General features: G+C 36.3%; 1 protein-coding gene across 1 annotated transcript in view; it reads left to right on the top strand.

Moving 5' to 3' along the window:
• The window catches only part of LOC131993243 (gamma-aminobutyric acid receptor subunit pi), a 97,880-nt gene that overhangs the window by 27,986 nt on the left and 50,731 nt on the right, over window positions 1-19,163 (top strand). The gene's annotated exons all lie outside the window — the stretch shown is intronic.

The following is a 19,163-nucleotide window of genomic DNA, read 5'->3' as shown; positions in this document are numbered from 1 at the left end:
CCTGTCAGATTCTAATTTGTAACAACAACAACGATGCCTTGTACCCCGGTAAACTGAGGAGGAGATGGAGAGTTACTCGCTTGTATAATTTTCTTGTGAACCATCAATACTAAATAACAACTCCCCATGCATCAGGCAAGAAGCATTGAAATTCCATTGGCACGTTCACGGCGCTGCTGAGCGGAGCCGATGAGGCAGGATCCAGCTCCACATGTATCAGACGTTGCATACAATTGGTGTTATAATCCCTGCAGAGGTCATACGGAGAGAGTGATGGGATGTTTTGGTGCACATTTGTCTGTTAGCGTGAAGAGGAGCCTCTCCTCTCCTCTTCTTTAAGTTTATTTTCAAAGCACAGAATGCACTTTGCACATTTTAGATAAGGCAAACCCTCTGGGTCTCGCTGAATCCTGCTACAAGATATTCTCTGTATAGTGCAGCGCTTCTTTGCACAATCAGCTGTGGGATTAATGTGCTGTAGCAGGCTGCCTGCCTCACTAGTATGTTGCCAAATGCATGCTTTTAGTGTAAACGCCATATGTCAGACTTTGAGCATTTCACCATGAAATGACTTAATTTCACGAATATGTGAGCCGCCATGCAGATGACTTAAGCAATAATCTTTGTTGTGTTTGAGTGAATCGCCTTTGTGTAATGACACTGTAGTCAAAGCATGCCATTAAAGGCTCATGAAGCCTAAAGAATAGATATTTATATATGTATACTGGCTGCCAATGGATTAATATATTCTATCTTGATAAATTGCATGACTGTCCGTAGTTAATGGCAGATTAATCACATGTTTATCTGTTCAAAATGTACCTTAAAGGGAGATTTCTGAAGTACTTAATTCTCTTATCAGCATGGGGGTTCTTGCTTCATGCAAATGTATGTAGATTTGTTATTGGACATCCATTGATCTCACAGTAGTTAAGAGAGCTATGCACATATTCATAGAACTTGAGTTACATCAAGTAACCGATGTTTCTGCATGTCACCCCAAGGTCTAATAACTTAGTTGGATGCGATCTCCATTGTTTCTCATGGACCCTCATCCACAAACTAGAGTTTTTTAAGGCTTACAAGACTTTCTGCACCATTTCCTGCTTTTGCCTGGATGCCTTCTGGTGATAGTTCAGTTCACATTGACATTAGCTGTAAATAACTTGGCTGGGCTTTGAATTTGCCATGCAAAATACCTTTTCATTGCTAACTAGCTGCCATACAACTTTGGGCAAAGGGTTATCATAACACAACCTGCAGTAATGCATCACAACAAGTAGTGGTGTTAAAACAGATTTGCATTCATGTGTTATTATTTGATTAACTTCGACAACCCTAGAAAATATCCATTTAAAATGTTATTTAGAGAACGTGTTGGCATATTTGCAGAGTCTCTTATTGTTTATTCAATGTGCCATTTTAAAAAATCATGCCCAAACAACTCGGCTCAGGCGCTGCAAATTCAATACCCACTTGCGAAACCTTCACATCCGCCAAGGTCCTAAACTTGGGAACCCAAGACCCGGATCATGAGTCAGACTAGGAACAAAGTATTCAGTCTAGTCTGTAGGCTCCCTTTATAGTGCTGCAGGTCTTTGTTCTCTGTGGCAGTGTGACTCATACAATTTGAAGCAGACTCACTATCAGCATTAATGACATTGTAAGCCAATAATTCTGGATCAGGTCTAATTATCCTTCAGTGGAGTCAAACTGGGTTCTCCTGTTCTTCCCTGTAGTTACCTTAGCATGCAGCTTCAGCTGCTTTGGCTTGTTTTCCAGCTTGCGACTGGAAAACAGAACAATTTTCTTTGTTCATTTTCTTTCTGTGTCTCGGTGTAGCCATCAGCATCCCACCAGGAAAAAGGGGTGATGTTGAACAATTCAAGTTAAATCAAGTGACCGCTTTGGCTTGGTCTGCAGCATTTCAGCATCAAATGTCCACATGTTGGTGGGGAAAGACTTTCACTCAGACTGCCATTTTTCTATAACTGATTCTTCAAATCATGCACCAATGTATTGAATAGAAATCTAAAAATTAAGGTGTTTTGATTTAAATCTGGCCTGTTTGATTGCTCCATGATCATAAACTAATTCTGTGTAATTTAATGATGGATTTCAATCATTCCAAATGGTAACAACACAGTATGTGTTATGACCTCCGTGACATGAAGACCCTGGGAAGATTAATTTACCATGGCCTGCAGCTCATCAGCAGTCCCTGTCAGCATGAGGTGCTCAGCTTCGAAGCCTTGATAGCTTTGGTGATTTAGTGATTAGGAATCGCTGCTTGCTCTCTGCCAGTGGAATACAAATGTGCTACTAGCATTCCACCAACATACATGGCCACATTATTGAGCGGAGAGCTTTATGAAGATGACCCATGCCCTTGACCATTCTCAAACTGCCAGGACCTTCACCTTATAGCAAACGAAAGCTCATAAAGGGTCATGAAAGTATCACATTAGTTGAGCAGGAAAAGGCTCTCAGGGACACCAGTAACCTATTGAACTCTGTGGAAAGATTGCTTCATGTTGAAGATACTCTATACACTGCAAAAAAAGAAAAGTTGGGTGAACTCAAAATTTCAAGGCAACAAACTTCGATGAAATTTTAAGTTGGACAATTGCACTAAATATTTTAAGTTTTGTTTTTGAGTTTGCTCAACTCTGAATTCAGATTTTTGTCAACTCAACTGTAAATTGTACTAATTTATAATTTTGCATTGTAATTATTTCATCCTTACTTCTGCTAACTTCTGCAATGTGCTGAATTGGCACGATTGTAACGCCGCTATGAAATGTCAGCTAATGTTGTGACCACAATTTTGAGTTAGCATTGATACGCTAATGGCTACTCTTGTAGCTGTAACAAGCAGCGCCGCTAGCATCAGTTAGCCGCTAGCATCAGTTAGCGAGGACCCTATTGAAATTGGTCCGTCTATTATTATTAGTTTTCTTCAGAAAAAGTAATCGCCTTTTTGGGGGCTTTATCATATTCAAAAAACGCACCATTTTTGGAATATACATAAATCTCTGCTGAAATTTACGTATTCTAGTGGTCCCGGGAATGGGCGTGGCAAAATGACTCAACAGCGCCTCCTTGAAAGTCAAGAAAATTCAGCCCCTTGCACAGGAATGTCAGACAGACACGAAATTTGGTACATACATGTATCCTGGCAAGACGCACCAAAAAGTCTCAAGAACCCATACCCAAACATTTACAGGAAGTCGGCCATCTTGGATCAAAAATGGCGTTTCCTACTGTTTTTGCCCATTTCCGGGTCGCATACTTTAACAAACTCCTCCTACAGATTTTACCCAATTGACTTCAAACTTGGTCAGTACCATCACAAGGCCTTTGGGATCAAAAGTTGTATAAATTGTTGTATAAAAAGCCGCTTGCTTTCGCTAATGACCAAATTTCACCGCTTTCCCACATTTCCCAACAAAGAAATAAGAGTTATCAGAACTATTGTCCCTTGTTGTGAACCCCAACTTAAAGATATAAGTAGCAACAACTCACCAACTTGTTTTTGAGCAGACAACTGGCTTCCTTTGTTGTGCTAACTTACATTATTGCCCTAAATGTCAATAATTTATATTTCCAAGTTTTACCAACTTAAATCACTGTTTTAGGCCAAAAAATACAAGTAGTAGTATACAAGTTGGCTTTTTTACAGTGTACCACCAATGTAGCTGAATAATATAATGTCATGGTGGCAAATGCTGAAGTGTCAGTCTGGCCTCAGATAACTTCCTCCTCTCATGTTCCTGTGGCGCTCAGTGGAAACCCTGGCAGCACCGGAGCTTTGTTTTACTCCCAGAGTCAAAAGAACAAAGGAAGTAATTCAAGAGGATCACAACTGAACTTGTTTTGTCAAATCTAAAAAAAGAAAAGAAGCTGTAGCTTAACAAAAAATCTGAGGCAGTCAGCCATATAAAGTATTTACTGATTGTTGAATAAATGTTAGACGGTGCAGCTTTAAAGTATTTTTTCCATGTTGATGCATATTTCTTTTATTTCAGCTAGATGTCCAAACTGAGACATTGAGGCTGGTTTCTTATGCAAGAGAGATACAATTCAGAAAGAATGAAAGGCAAGGAGACAATGCAGGAGACAAACAGAACAGAACAACAGAAAACTGACCTGAAAAAATAAAATGGGTTCTTTATTTCAGACAGAGGCAAAAAAAATGCAGCTTGCTTGTTTGTTACTTTTTACTTTTTATTTTGTCAACTAAATACTACTGTCACTGGAAAACTTCATCAGTAGTTGCTAGCTAGCAAATCAAGCTAACGTTAGCTACCTGAATTTAGCTCAATGCAGTCTCCAGCTGACTTGTATTAAACCACAAACCAAAAAAACTGAGTATTCATACATAATATGATGCTAAAATAACGAAGCTAATGTTGCTTCTCAAAAGCAAAGAGTCAACATCCTCAGCAGTTGTTCATATTTTCATATATAAATATTTTTCCACATTTAACATAACAGTAGATAAGGCATTTAGGATTAGGACTAACCAATGTTTTTTTGCAAATACTATATTGAGTAACTAGAGTTGCTGGAGTATAAACTTTCCCAAATTCAATAAATAGCTGCTAATGTGACACCGTGTTAGCATCCAGGACCATGTTTCATACACAATAGATGTTCTAGTTGTGAACAGGGCATTTTAATGTAACCTGCAACACTATACTTAGGCTAGTTAAAGAAGTACTCCTTGGCAACATGCACAAAAACCAATGAGTTTGGCAAACACTACGTTGGTTAACTAGAGCTGCTGGAGTAAACTTTCCCAGATTCAATAAAGAGCTGCTAATGTTGCACCGCATTAGCATCCAGGACCATTTTTCATACACAATGGATGTTCTAGTCGTGAACAGGGTTCTTAATCTAACCTGTAACATTATAATTAGGTTAGGTAATGAAGTACTCCTTGGCGACATATAACATTGTTTTGTTGGCTAGTTAGCTGGAAAACAAACGCCATTCCTTACAAAATTCAAGGTAAATTAAGTGACAGCTTTGGCTTCTGGTCTGCAGCCTTTCAGCTCAAATGTCCACATGTCGGTGGGACAGACCAAAAACCAAAAACCAATGAGTTTGGCAAACACTATGTTGGGTTACTAGAGTTTCTGGAGTAAACTTTCCCAGATTCAATAAAGAGCTGCTAATGTGACACCATGTTAGCGTCCAGGGCCATTTTTCATACACAATGGATGTTCTAGTTGTGAACAGGGTTCTTAATGTAACCTGTAACATTATAATAAGGTTAGGTAATGAAGTACTCCTTGGGGACATATAACCTGTAGTTTTGTTGGCTAGTTAGCTGGAAAAACAAAAGCCATTCCTTACTAAATTCAAGTTAAATTAAGTGACCGCTTTGGCTTCTGGTCTGCAGCCTTTCAGCATCAAATGTTGGTGGGACAGACCAAAAACCAATGAGTTTGGTTGGGTAACTAGAATTGCTGGAGTATAAACTCAACTAATATTAAATGAAGAGCTGCTAATGTTATACCACATTAGCATCCAGGACCATATTTCATACACAATGGATGTTCTAGTCGTGAATACGGCTTTTTTTTAATGTAACCTGTAACACCATAACACACTATAATAAGGTTAGTGCATTTAAACCTTTGATTTTTTTAGCTAGCTAGCCAGACAAACAAACTCCATTCTTTACACTTTTGCTCTTGTTTTTCTGGTTGTGTGAAGGCTACAAAATTAAACAGCATGCTCCACAATCTCTTCAAATACTAATGTGTAATGCACACAGCTTTGGCACAGCTTTTGGTTGCACGGTTGCTAAGCTATGATTAATCAATCACTGTTCGGGGGAGGGGTTTAGCCTAATACTTTAAGTATAATCCGTCAAAAAATGATGTAAGAAAATGTTCCATACAGATCTCCTTTAATATCCAACGATCTGATTAACTGTAAATGTCTTTGTTAAAACAGTGGCAGGGTAAAAAGGAACATTTATGGTTTTATAACCAAACGTAACCGTCTTCCTCTGCAAGACATTTAACAACCCACATTTATAAACCCAGGCTGCAGCATCAAAGCAGTAAGGCTTGATTTCTCATTTAATCTCTCTCAATAGAGGCTTAATAATACAAAGTAACACCGTAGTAGTGGATATAGGAAGCGATGGTTTTTACGGCACTGGTTACAGAAAGCATGGATAAGATTTTACTGAAGCCTATTACAGGCAGATTAAAGGCTTACAGTATGCTTTTCTTGCATTTGCTGGAGAGACATGACTTACTCCTGTATAGAAATCCATTTAATGTCAGCTTTTTTTATTGATTGTCACTGGAGAGATTAGTGTACCCCTATGCTGAGATAATTACAGGACTGAATTGTCTCAAACCAGCACAAGAGGAGAAATAATTGGCGTGATAGAACATTGTAATAGTGTACTTTGTTGGGGAAATAAATAGGTTTTTTGGCATCACCAATAAAACAACACTTCTTGGTTGCTGATGGGGGGTTTGTTAGAAATTGGACAGCTGAAGGACTTTATAGACAGGGCATGGAAGAAATCTTAAATAGAGTGGGGTTTTTTTTTTTTAATGAGATAAAAAAAAAAAAAACATGGTGTCACTTACAGCCTGCAAGCTACCATGCCAGTATCTGTATCAAATTTTGTTTTTGGTAAATTTAGATAAGTGAGTCAGTATCCAGTAGGAACATTAAAAGCAGTAGCTCTCAACCTTTTTGAGTCGCGACCCCCAATTTAACATGCATGTTGTCCGCGACCCCCGCTCACTGAACAGAATCTCACACGCACAGTTCAGATCACCCAAAAAATAAACATAATGACCAAAAAAAGGAAACAAAATGACACAAAAAAGACACAACATGACGAAAAAAGACACAACATGGTGAAAAAAAGACACAAAATGACAAAAAAAGACACAAAATGACAAAAAAGACACAAAATGACGAAAAAAAGACACAAAATGACAAAAAAAAAGACACAAAAGGCCAAAAAAAGACACAAAATGACTAAAAAAAAACACAAAATGACAAAAAGCTGTTGTCCGCGACCCCCGCTCACTGAACAGAATCTCCATGCACAGTTTAGATCACCCAAAAAAGAAACAAAATGACCAAAAAAAGAAACAAAATTACCCAAAAAAGACACAAAATGACGAAAAAAAGACACAAAATGACAAAAAAGACACGAAATGACAAAAAAAAATCACAAATTGACCACAAAATGATCAAAAAAAGACACAAAAAGACCAAAAAAGACACAGAATGACCAAAAAAAAACCCAAAATCACCAAAAAAGACACAAAATTACCAAAAAAGACACAAAATGACAAAAAAAAATACAAAGTTACCAAATAAAGACATTAAATGACCAAAAAGACTAAAACACATGAACACTTTAACACAGTGGAGACAGAGCTGACTTCCAAAATGATTTGGCGACCCCCAGAAATCATCTCACGACCCCAATTGGGGTCCCGACCCCAAGGTTGAGAATAGCTGATTTAAAGAAGTAAGCTCATACACTACCGGGGGTTGGGGAGTAGTTTAGGTTGTTTATTTTCTCTATGAATTCAGATTCTGACTGTCTCTTCATGCAGTTTGAAGGTATGTTGAACTGTTTTTTTTAGTTTTTCTTGGGATCTTATAAAAACCTGAGAATGGACTCCAACAAGTGCTTTGGCGGATTGATTTGGAAGAGTGATTTGAGTGCTTCTGACAGGTTTTTGCTGGAGGCTGCTCACTGATGTCACTTGTCAAGGGTTACCAAAATACACCACTGATGTTTCAGAGCTGATGCCACGGCCCATTTAAAGCTTGACTGAAAGACAAAACACACATAAGGTCAGACTTTAGCTTGCCGTTATTGTAGCTGTTGCTGCAGAAACCCTCTATCTTCTGTATCCATTAGTTTTCTGAGTGATTTTCCTAAAAGCTTCTTGGTTGCTGATGGGTGGTTTGTTAGAAATAGGACAGCTGAAGAACTTTATAGACAGGGCATGGAAGAAATCTTAAATAGAGTGCGTTTTTTTTTTTTTTTTTTTTACACCAAAACATCATGGTGTCTCTTTTCATGATTGTTTAATAATGAGGCAATTGAGATTCTTTTAAAATTCACAAATTTCTTTGGTCTTTACTACAGCTGCTGTTCGTCGCTAGATGATTTCTGGGGGTCGCCAAATCATTTTGGAAGTCAGCTCTGTCTCCACTGTGTTAAAGTGTTCATGTGTTAATGTGTTTTAGTCTTTTTGGTCACTTAATGTCTTTTTTTGGTCATTTTGTGTCTTTTTAGGTCATTTTTGTGTCTTTTTAGGTCATTTTTTATCGTCTTTTGATCATTTTGTGGTCAATTTGTGTCTTTTTTGGTAATTTTGTTTCTTTTTTTTGACAATTTGTGTCTTTTTTTGTCATTTTTATGTCTTTTTTGGTAATTTTGTTTCTTTTTTGGGTCATTTTGTGTCTGTTTTGGTCATTTTGTGTCTTTTTTGCTCAATTTGTGTCTTTTCTTTGGTCATTTTGTGTCTTTTTTTGGTCATTTTTTTTTCTGGTCATTTTGTGTCTTTTTTGCTCAATTTGTGTCTTTTTGTGCCACGGCCCATTTAAAGCTTGACTGAAAGACAAAATACACATAAGGTCAGACTTTAGCTTGCCGCTATTGTAGCTGTTGCTGCAGAAACCCTCTATCTTCTGTATCCATTAGTTTTCTGAGTGATTTTCCTAAAAGCTTCTTGGTTGCTGATGGGTAGTTTGTTAGAAATAGGACAGCTGAAGAACTTTATAGACAGGGCATGGAAGAAATCTCAAATAGAGTGGGGTTTTTTTGTTTTTTTTACACCATTTTTTACACCATTTCTGGGGGTCGCCAAATCATTTTGGAAGTCAGCTCTGTCTCCACTGTGTTAAAGTGTTCATGTGTTAATGTGTTTTAGTCTTTTTGGTCACTTAATGTCTTTTTTTGGTCATTGTGGGTTTTTTTTGGTCATTTTGTGTCTTTTTAGGTCATTTTTGTGTCTTTTTAGGTCATTTTTTGTCGTCTTTTGATCATTTTGTGGTCAATTTGTGTCTTTTTTGGTCATTTTGTTTCTTTTCTTTGGACAATTTGTGTCTTTTTTTTAGTCATTTTTATGTCTTTTTTGGTAATTTTGTTTCTTTTTTTGGGTCATTTTGTGTCTGTTTTGGTCATTTTGTGTCTTTTTTGCTCAATTTGTGTCTTTTTTGCTCAATTTGTGTCTTTTTGTGCCACGGCCCATTTAAAGCTTGACTGAAAGACAAAACACACATAAGGTCAGACTTTAGCTTGCCGTTATTGTAGCTGTTGCTGCAGAAACCCTCTATCTTCTGTATCCATTAGTTTTCTGAGTGATTTTCCTAAAAGCTTCTTGGTTGCTGATGGGTAGTTTGTTAGAAATAGGACAGCTGAAGAACTTTCTAGACGGGGCATGGAAGAAATCTTAAATAGAGTGGAGTTTTTTTGTTTTTTTTTACACCAAAACATCATGGTGTCTCTTTTCATGATTGTTTAATAATGAGGCAATTGAGATTCTTTTAAAATTCACAAATTTCTTTGGTCTTTACTACAGCTGCTGTTCGTCACTAGATGATTTCTGGGGGTCGCCAAATCATTTTGGAAGTCAGCTCTAAAGTGTTCATGTGTTAATGTGTTTTAGTCTTTTTGGTCATTTAATGTCTTTTTTTGGTCATTTTGTGTCTTTTTAGGTCATTTTTTGATCATTTTGTGGTCAATTTGTGTCTTTTTTGGTCATTTTGTTTCTTTTTTTTGGACAATTTGTGTCTTTTTTTTGTCATTTTTATGTCTTTTTTGGTAATTTTGTTTCTTTTTTGGGTCATTTTGTGTCTGTTTTGGTCATTTTGTGTCTTTTTTGCTCAATTTGTGTCTTTTCTTTAGTCATTTTTATGTCTTTTTTGGTAATTTTGTTTCTTTTTTGGGTCATTTTGTGTCTGTTTTGGTCATTTTGTGTCTTTTTTGCTCAATTTGTGTCTTTTTGTGCCACGGCCCATTTAAAGCTTGACTGAAAGACAAAATACACATAAGGTCAGACTTTAGCTCGCCGTTATTGTAGCTGTTGCTGCAGAAACCCTCTATCTTCTGTATCCATTAGTTTTCTGAGTGATTTTCCTAAAAGCTTCTTGGTTGCTGATGGGTAGTTTGTTAGAAATAGGACAGCTGAAGAACTTTATAGACAGGACATGGAAGAAATCTTAAATAGAGTGGGGTTTTTAGTTTTTTTTACACCAAAACATCATGGTGTCTCTTTTCATGATTGTTTAATAATGAGGCAATTGAGATTCTTTTAAAATTCACAAATTTCTTTGGTCTTTACTACAGCTGCTGTTAGAAAATCTCTCGCCTCGCCTATTTGAAATCCATCATTTATCATTTTCTGCAGCAGAGGGAACTGAAAACCAGTTTTTCATGTTCATTAAGTTTAATTGTAGGTCCCCTATCTGGAACAATATCTTCTCTCTGTTGGGTTTCTCTGCCATTTCCATTTTCACAGCGGTTTGTCATGGTACCATGGATGCTTATATTTTCCCTCAGCACGCCACTGTCTGTCTCAGCAGACCTGATTATTCTATACGGATCAACTTTCTGAACCACAGGGCTGCATGTACTGTTGGTTTCTCCATTTCTGTGAGAACGACTTGTCTTTACCTCAAGATAAATTACGTAGAAACAATATAAACACCTGCCACTGCTATGATTTGTGAAAGAATATGAAAATGTGTTTTGCTTGTCATTTAGTTCCTCTTCTTGACACGGTTAAACATATTCTTCTGAGCTGAGTGTTCTTTTTACAAATGATATATTAAATTTTCATGAGGAGCTGGTTTCACTCTCTGCTGCAGCTGACAAATGTGACAGATGTTCCCCATTTAGAATTGCAGCATTTTTGGGCACATGATTTTTAGGTCTAACAATTTAACCGTAGAAGACATTTGAATTTTTTTTTCATTTAATTTGCAAAATGAGAACATGCATGCCTCTGTTCTGCTGTTCATGTAACTGATAATACCTCCTGGCAGCTGGCACCATGTACATTCAAGTATCCCCGGGAATTATGTCCATATTGGACATTGTAGGATATGTAAAGTTGTGTTTTATTTTGAAAGGGGGCAGAAGTGTATTACATTGATTCGGAGTCAGATTTCCTGTCTGCTGCGATCTGCTCTGTTGTATTTCAAAGTAATATTTTCTTATCTCAAGCATAACTCAGAAATCATAACTTTGACATAATTTTACCTTTTCACATACTTAAAACAAGCAGCCAGATGGAATCAATCTTTTTATTATCAATGAAACAATAGAAGTGTGTATTGTTGTGTAGTGTGTATGTAATTAACTAGTACATTGGCACATAGCTGTAAACTGACACTTGATATTTAAACATTTAACATGAAACATTTAACGACAACAATAAAAAAAACATTTTTTATTAGTTAGTATTCACTAATTCTAAGGTATTTTGGGTTTGTTAAGATTAGTTATTTTTACTTGTTTTGACAAGCCAAATTTTCTTGTTCCATTGGCAGATAATTTTGCTATTTTTAAGCAAAATACACCTAATTTTTTTACTTTTTTTCTTATTTTTGAGAGGTGGATTTTTGCAGTGTACATCCAACTAAACTCATGTTTCCAGGGTATTTGAAATGATCGAAGGATGGTGAAATGGCACAATCCTTAACTGCTTCTATCATCAGCTCTGGGAAAAGTCCAGTTCTTTTGGTAGATTCACTTGTCTGATGTGGCTTTTTACTTTACTTTGCTTGGGCAATTTCTACTGTTGAGCCTTGCCCTAATGTGTACTTTTAATTAACATGCCAGCTCAGAGGCGGGACCAGTCTGTCCCAGTATAACACCTTCATAACTTGTTCTACAGACAGTCGGGCAGCATAAAGACACACTATTGTTGCCTTGAACAGCCTGTTAAAGAAGCTCATGACACACTATGCAGGGAAAAACAAGTGCAGGATGCAGAGTGCAGAGTGCTAATTATGAAAGCAGAATACAAAATACACAAATGCAACACGGTGTAAATAAATTACCAGTAAGCCAAACTAATCAATTTGTCTCTTCAACTAAAACTGAACTGTGGGAAGAATCTGAAATGAAATGTCAAACATTTGCAGGGAGAAAATAAATCTAATCAAATGAAACAGACTGGAATATTACACTGAAGCTTAATTTCACAATGACAGGAACTTCAGATGTCTTCCTGCCAGGACGGCAACTCAACAAGTTGGACTTTCATTAAGGGGAAGATGAATTTTATGCCTCTGTGGGTAATCTATAAGTACTCTTAGCATTTTCTTCCTGCCCATTACATGCAGAGTTAAGTCATTACTGAGGAAAAAAGCCATTAGTTATGAAGAAAAATTTAACCATCCAGAAAAATCCCATCAGCAGGATAATTAACTGTGTTTTCTTTTTACACGCCAGATGAAACCGAGAAACAAGCGTGTCAAACATCCACACATAACATGCAAATGTGTGCTGAACTCAGAAAATACCACAATATCACTGTACACTGTAAAAAATAATCTGTTTAATTTACAGTAAAATACCGGCAGCTGTGGTTGCCAGAACTTCACCGTAAAAATTACAGTGAGTGGATTTTCTACTGTAAATTTAAATGTAAATATCAGCAAAAACTATATTTTAGACTGAATAATCCTGTTATTTTTAGGGTTAATGTGTCATTCATTTACACATCATGGTATTTCTCCATAAATTTTGCATGAAAATGTTATATTTTTACAGCATTTCTTCCAGTCGATGACAGAAAAAAGTAAAAGTTTTGTGCTATTCTTTAATTTACGGTAATTAAAAGTGTCTAGTGTCTATTTACGCCCTATTTCTGATGTATTTGACAGTGTTTTACTGTTATTTCTACAAACATGTTTACAGTGTACTGACAAGGACAGGGAGGCTCCATGTGACATTTTTATCCAACCTTATAAAAAACAAACTTTGAATATTTCATGCCTGCATCTGAAAATCTGTTGAGATATGGATAATTATTAAAAACAGACAGCTTCTGCACCAAAAATCTTCATCCTACACTGTAAATTTAAATGTAAATATTATCAAAAACTGTACTTTTGACTGAATAGTCCCTTTATTTTAAGGGTAATTGTGTCCTTGTGACAGTATGGTATTTCTCCTTTAATTTTACATGAAAGAAACTGTGTTTCTACAGTTTAAAAGTGTTGTACTATTTCTTAATTTACGGTAATTACAAGCATCTGCTACGGTGATACTCAATTTTTAATTTTACGTCTACACTGTAAAAGAAAATCTGTTTAATTTATGGTATAATACCAGCAGCTGTGGTTGCCAGAACTTCGCTGTAAAAAAATACAGTGAGGGGGTTTTCTACTGTAAATTTAAATGCAAATATTATCAAAAACTGTAATTTAGACTGAGTAGTCCCTTTATTTTTACGGTAATTGTGTCCTTGTGACAATATGGTATTTCTCTATTAATTTTACATGAACATTTTTATATTTTGTTTTCAAAGTTTTTCAAAAGTTTTGTACTATTCCTTGATTTACGGTAGTTTAAGTGTCTATTATGGTGATATGCAATTTTTTTTTTTACGGCCTATTTCTCATGCAATTTGACAGTGTTTTACTGTAATTTCTACAAATATTTTTTACAGTGTAGACTGAACCATGGAAGCAAAAACTGAATTTTAGACTGAATAGTCCTGTCATTTTTAGGGTTAATGTGTCATTAATTTCCACATCATGGTATTTCTCCATAAATTTTGCATGAAAATGTTATATTTTTACAGCATTTCTTCCAGTCGATGACAGAAAAAAGTAAACGTTTTGCGCTATTCTTTGATTTACGGTAATTAAAAGTGTCTAGTGTCTATTTACGCCCTATTTCTGATGTATTTGACAGTGTTTTACTGTTATTTCTACAAACATTTTTTACAGTGTACTGACAAGGACAGAGAGGCTCCATGTGACATTTTTTATCCAACCTTATAAAAAACAAACGTTGAATATTTCATGCCCGCATCTGAAAATCTGTTGAGATATGGATAATTATTAAAAACAGACAGCTTCTGCACCAAAAATCTTCATCCTACACTGTAAATTTAAATGTAAATATTATCAAAAACTGTACTTTTGACTGAAAAGTCCCTTTATTTTTACGGTAATTGTGTCCTTGTGACAATATGGTATTTCTCCTTTAATTTTACATGAAAGAAACTGCGTTTCTACAGTTTAAAAGTGTTGTAATATTTCTTAATTTACGGTAATTACAAGCATCTGCTACGGTGATACTCAATTTTTAATTTTACGTCTACACTGTAAAAAAAAAAATCTGTTTAATTTATGGTAAAATACCAGCAGCTGTGGTTGCTAGAACTTCGCCGTAAAAAAATACAGTGAGGGGGTTTTCTACTGTAAATTTAAATGCAAATATTCTCAAAAACTGTAATTTAAACTGAGTAGTCCCTTTATTTTTACGGTAATTGTGTCCTTGTGACAATATGGTATTTCTCTATTAATTTTACATGAACATTTTTATATTTTGTTTTCAAAGTTTTTCAAAAGTTTTGTACTATTCCTTGATTTACGGTAATTTAAGTGTCTATTATGGTGATATGCAATTTTTTATTTACGCCCTATGTCTCATGCAATTTGACAGTGTTTTACTGTTATTTCTACAAACATTTTTTACAGTGTACTGACAAGGACAGGGAGGCTCCATGTGACATTTTTATCCAACCTTATAAAAAACAAACTTTGAATATTTCATGCCCGCATCTGAAAATCTGTTGAGATATGGATAATTATTAAAAACAGACAGCTTCTGCACCAAAAATCTTCATCCTAGACTGAACCATGGAATAACAAAATATGTATTTCTGAACTTATGAGGGCTGAAATCATTGTCAAGCCAAAAACATTTGAAGATCAACCACGCGCTGAAGTTTAAATATCCTCTCAGTGGTCCAGGTTAGAACACCTCCTCCTCCTCCTCCGCCCCCCCACTCTATAATTAAAGCCTGTCAGAAGTGAGTGGAGCTGCTGTCAAAGAACATAACAGTGGAGAATAGTTGGCAGCAGTTTCATCACATCCATAAGACAGCACATTAAATCAGATCCCCAGGGTATTCCAGGGTTAGTCAAGCAGTATTTAATAGAGTTTTATAGAGCTGAAACATTAAGGTAGGTATGGAGAATGGGAATATCTTCAGGGCAAGTATAATAAGAGTCTAATTATATTCTCAAAAAGCCAACCTACTATCAATGTGCAGATTAATTTTTAAGGCAGGGATTTGAAATGCATAATTTTGTTTAATATAGGTTTTGGTTTTTTTTTAAGGGATTCATTATAGTGCAAGGAATACCATCACAGTTACATGCTGCATTAATAGTCAGGCGGCTTAGCTAAATAAAGGGGACACGCCGGACAAAAGCACCACATTTTTTCCACATGCTCTCTATCACCATAGGTTTCAATTTTTGGTAGGAGCCACTTCATCAAGATGGCCGATCGGAGATGGCACCCATATAAAGTCTATGAGAACCAATACATCTTCCAAGCCACTCAGAAGGTCAATCTTGGTGTCAAAATCTACATTTTCTGGGTCAAGGAATCATTTAAAGCTGTTGAGAATGTCACTAGATAATTATTTGATCAAATAGATACACTGTAAAAAATAATCTGTTTAATTTACGGAAAAATACCGGCAGCTGTGGTTGCCAGAACTTCACCGTAAAAATTACAGTGAGTGGGTTTTCTATTCTAAATTTAAATGTAAATATCAGCAAAAAATGTCATTTAGACTGAATAATCCTGTTATTTTTAGGGTTAATGTGTCATTCATTTACACATCATGGTATTTCTCCACAAATTTTGCATGAAAATGTTATATTTTTACAGCAAAACTGTGCTTTCTTCCAGTCGATGACAGAAAAAAGTAAAAGTTTTGTGCTATTCTTTGATTTACGGTAATTAAAAGTGTCTAATACGGTGATATACAATTTTTCATTTTACGCCCTATTTCTGATGTATTTGACAGAGTTTTACTGTTATTTCTACAAACATTTTTTACAGTGTATGTTCATTTTCACCCAAACTGGTAGGCAACTCACTTCAAGTGCTGCAGCAGGGAATCCTGAGCTGAAAATGTTTGGAATCTAGTAATTATGTACATACATGGCAAAAAATGAACATATCTATTTGATCATCTAGTGATATTCTCAGTAGCTTTAAATTATTCTTTGGCCCAAAAAATGTATATTTTGACACTAAGATTGACCTTCTAAGTGGCTTGGAAGATATATTGGTTCTCATAGACTTTATATGGGTGCCATCTCTGATCCACAATCTTGATGAAGTGGCTCCTACCAAAAATTGAAACCTTTAGTGATAGAGAGCATGTGGAAAAAATATGGTGCTTTTGTCCGACGTGTCCCCTTTATTCTTAAATCTGGTCCTAAGCCGCCTGACTATAAGTTTCCACACTGCACAAAGCAGACAAAAAAACCTTGAAGGGAGGACAAACTGAAACATGTGCTCCGTGACACCATGTTGAGGGAGTAATTCTTCACTCTAAAAGAGCACACCAGGCACCTGTAATACTTTATTTTGGTAAATGAGCTGTGGATCATTGTGTGGATCATTCGTATCACTCTCATCTGATGTGACTTTTTGGGGTTTTCCTGTTAAAGGGCAGCTGCATTCATCAAAAGCATGACCGACACACCTAGAAGGTTATTCCTGCTGTATGATCAGATCAGGAGGGCTCTTCGTGGAGTTTTACCAGAGAAACTAATTATTTAAATCAGCCGCTGCAGAGTTTAGTCGAAACCTGCAGACACTAGTGATGAGAGGGAAGACTCAGATTCGTGATGGCATCAGGTAAAAAGTTCACCAGTCTCCCCAGAGGGACTGCGTAGCAGAGTTTAAGTGACTGAGAGAGCAGTGAGAGGGGTATTGTGGAGAAAATAGTGTGTTCTGTTGTTAAAAGCTACTGAAAAAAAAACAAAAAACGTGCTACTTTGTTTGTGAAAATCTATATATCGATTTAGAGACACTACCAAAACTGGATAGCTCGCTAGTCTTGTCGTTTAACAAACTATCAAATTATATTTACTGTTCGTCAACTGTATGCAATGTTATTGACTTTGAATCTTGCTAGCGTAATGTAAAAGGATTCTGTGCATTGAGCGGACTTGAAAAATCTCCTGTTGTCAGGTTGTATCCAAGGTTCGTCCTCTTTCGACGAGTAATGGGCAACATTTTGATTGCCTAAAACAGCTATTCTCAACCTTGGGGTCCCGACCCCAATTGGGGTCGCGAGATGATTTCTGGGGGTCGCCAAATCATTTTGGAAGTCAGCTCTGTCTCCACTGTGTTAAAGTGTTCATGTGTTTTAGTCTTTTTGGTCACTTAATGTCTTTTTTTGGTCATTTTGTGTCTTTTTTTGATAATTTTGTGTCTTTTTTTGGTCATTTTGTGTCATTTTTTGATAATTTTGTGGTCAATTTGTGTCTTTTTTGATCATTTTGTGTTTTTTTTTAATCATTTTGTGTCTTTTTGGTAATTTTGTTTCTTTTTTGGGCCATGTTGTGTCTTTATTGGTCAATTTGTGTCTTTTTGTGGTCATTTTTGGTCATTTTGTGGTCAATTTGAGTCCTTTTTTGCGTAATTTTTTGGCAATTTTGTTTTTTTTCGGACAAATCCCAAAGTAGCACAGACAGGGTTTTAGTTCTCTGCTTCATTATTCGTCCAAAATTCGTTGTATCAACTGAGTTTGTCTGATCTGAACTGTGCGTGTGAGATTCTGTTCAGTGAGCGGGGGTCGCGGACAACATGCTTGTTAAATTGGGGGTCACGACTCAAAAAGGTTGAGAACCACTGGCCTAAAAAACCTTTTGGGATGGTAATGATTGTTACAGGCATTAGTCAAACCCTCAGGCTTACAAGTGAACTGAGTTGTTGATTGTGAAAAACTTTAGATTTTGCATGCAAAATGCATGAAAATATAATAGTCATACGTCTTTTCTTTGCCAAGTAGTCATGGTAGTTTGCATCACCATCTCTTCAGGTTCTTGGGCTTCCTCTCACAGTCCAAAGACATGCAGCTTAGGTTTAATTGGTGCCCGTAGGAGTGAATGAGAGCATGAATGGTTGTCTGTCTCTATGTGTCTGCTAGTCTCTCTCATCCAATGTCAGCTGGGATTGGGCAAGAGTTCGGATAATCGGTTAAGGATAATGGATAAATGGAAGTAGTCACGGCATAAGCAAGTTGATGCCCTTCATGGTGTCTGTTATAAGGGAAATGATTAACAAAAATGTATTGTTTTCATTTTTTACTTTGGCAAGTAATCAACCTAATAACACTGTATTATTTGGATGGTCATAATGGGTTTTTTTTCTGTGTTTAGTGGACAGATTGGTTCGGAAGCTAAGCCATGGCTCCAAAAATATCAGTAGCCGAAACCCTGTTTTTTTTTTACTTGTGCCTTCTTCGCTTCATTTCCCAACAGGTAAGGCCACATCCAGAATAACCTGGTATTGTTTAGAGTAGAAGGATGTATATTGTATTTTACTTTACATTTATCTTCCATAGAAACTAAAAATAAGATATTTATCCCCACCAAGTAGATCATGTTTTGCGTTCGGCCTGCTTGTCTGTCTGTCAGCAGCTTTATGAAAAAACTAAGTTTGGTTTTAATATTGGGCGTAGTCACTGTGGTGTCACCCATTGGTTTGTGGGCTCTGGGTTTGAAGTCTCAAGTTCTGTGTTTTGACCGTCCCCATATTGTTATTTTGGACCCGTACATGCGCATGGATCGGGAGCTGGAGTGTCGCTACGTTGTCCGCTAACGCTAGAGCTAGGTAGCTAGCTTGTTTAGCAACAGTCAATCGTTCTAAATCAGGGGTCTCAAACTCAAATTACCTGGGGGCCGCTGGAGGCAGTATCAAAATGACCAAAAAAAGACAAAATTACAAAAAAATTACACAAAATGAAAGAAAAAAAATGACAAAGGACACAAAAAGACCAAAAAATACATAAAATTACCCCCAAAAAATACACAAAATTATTTTAAAAAGATAAAAATGACCCCAAAATGACACAAAATGACAGAAAAAAACTAAA

Source organism: Centropristis striata, chromosome 20 (assembly GCF_030273125.1).
Source record: "Centropristis striata isolate RG_2023a ecotype Rhode Island chromosome 20, C.striata_1.0, whole genome shotgun sequence".
Classification (NCBI taxonomy): Eukaryota; Metazoa; Chordata; class Actinopteri; order Perciformes; family Serranidae; genus Centropristis; species Centropristis striata.
Note: the sequence above shows the minus strand (reverse complement) of the source record. Positions and strands in the feature narration are given on the sequence as shown.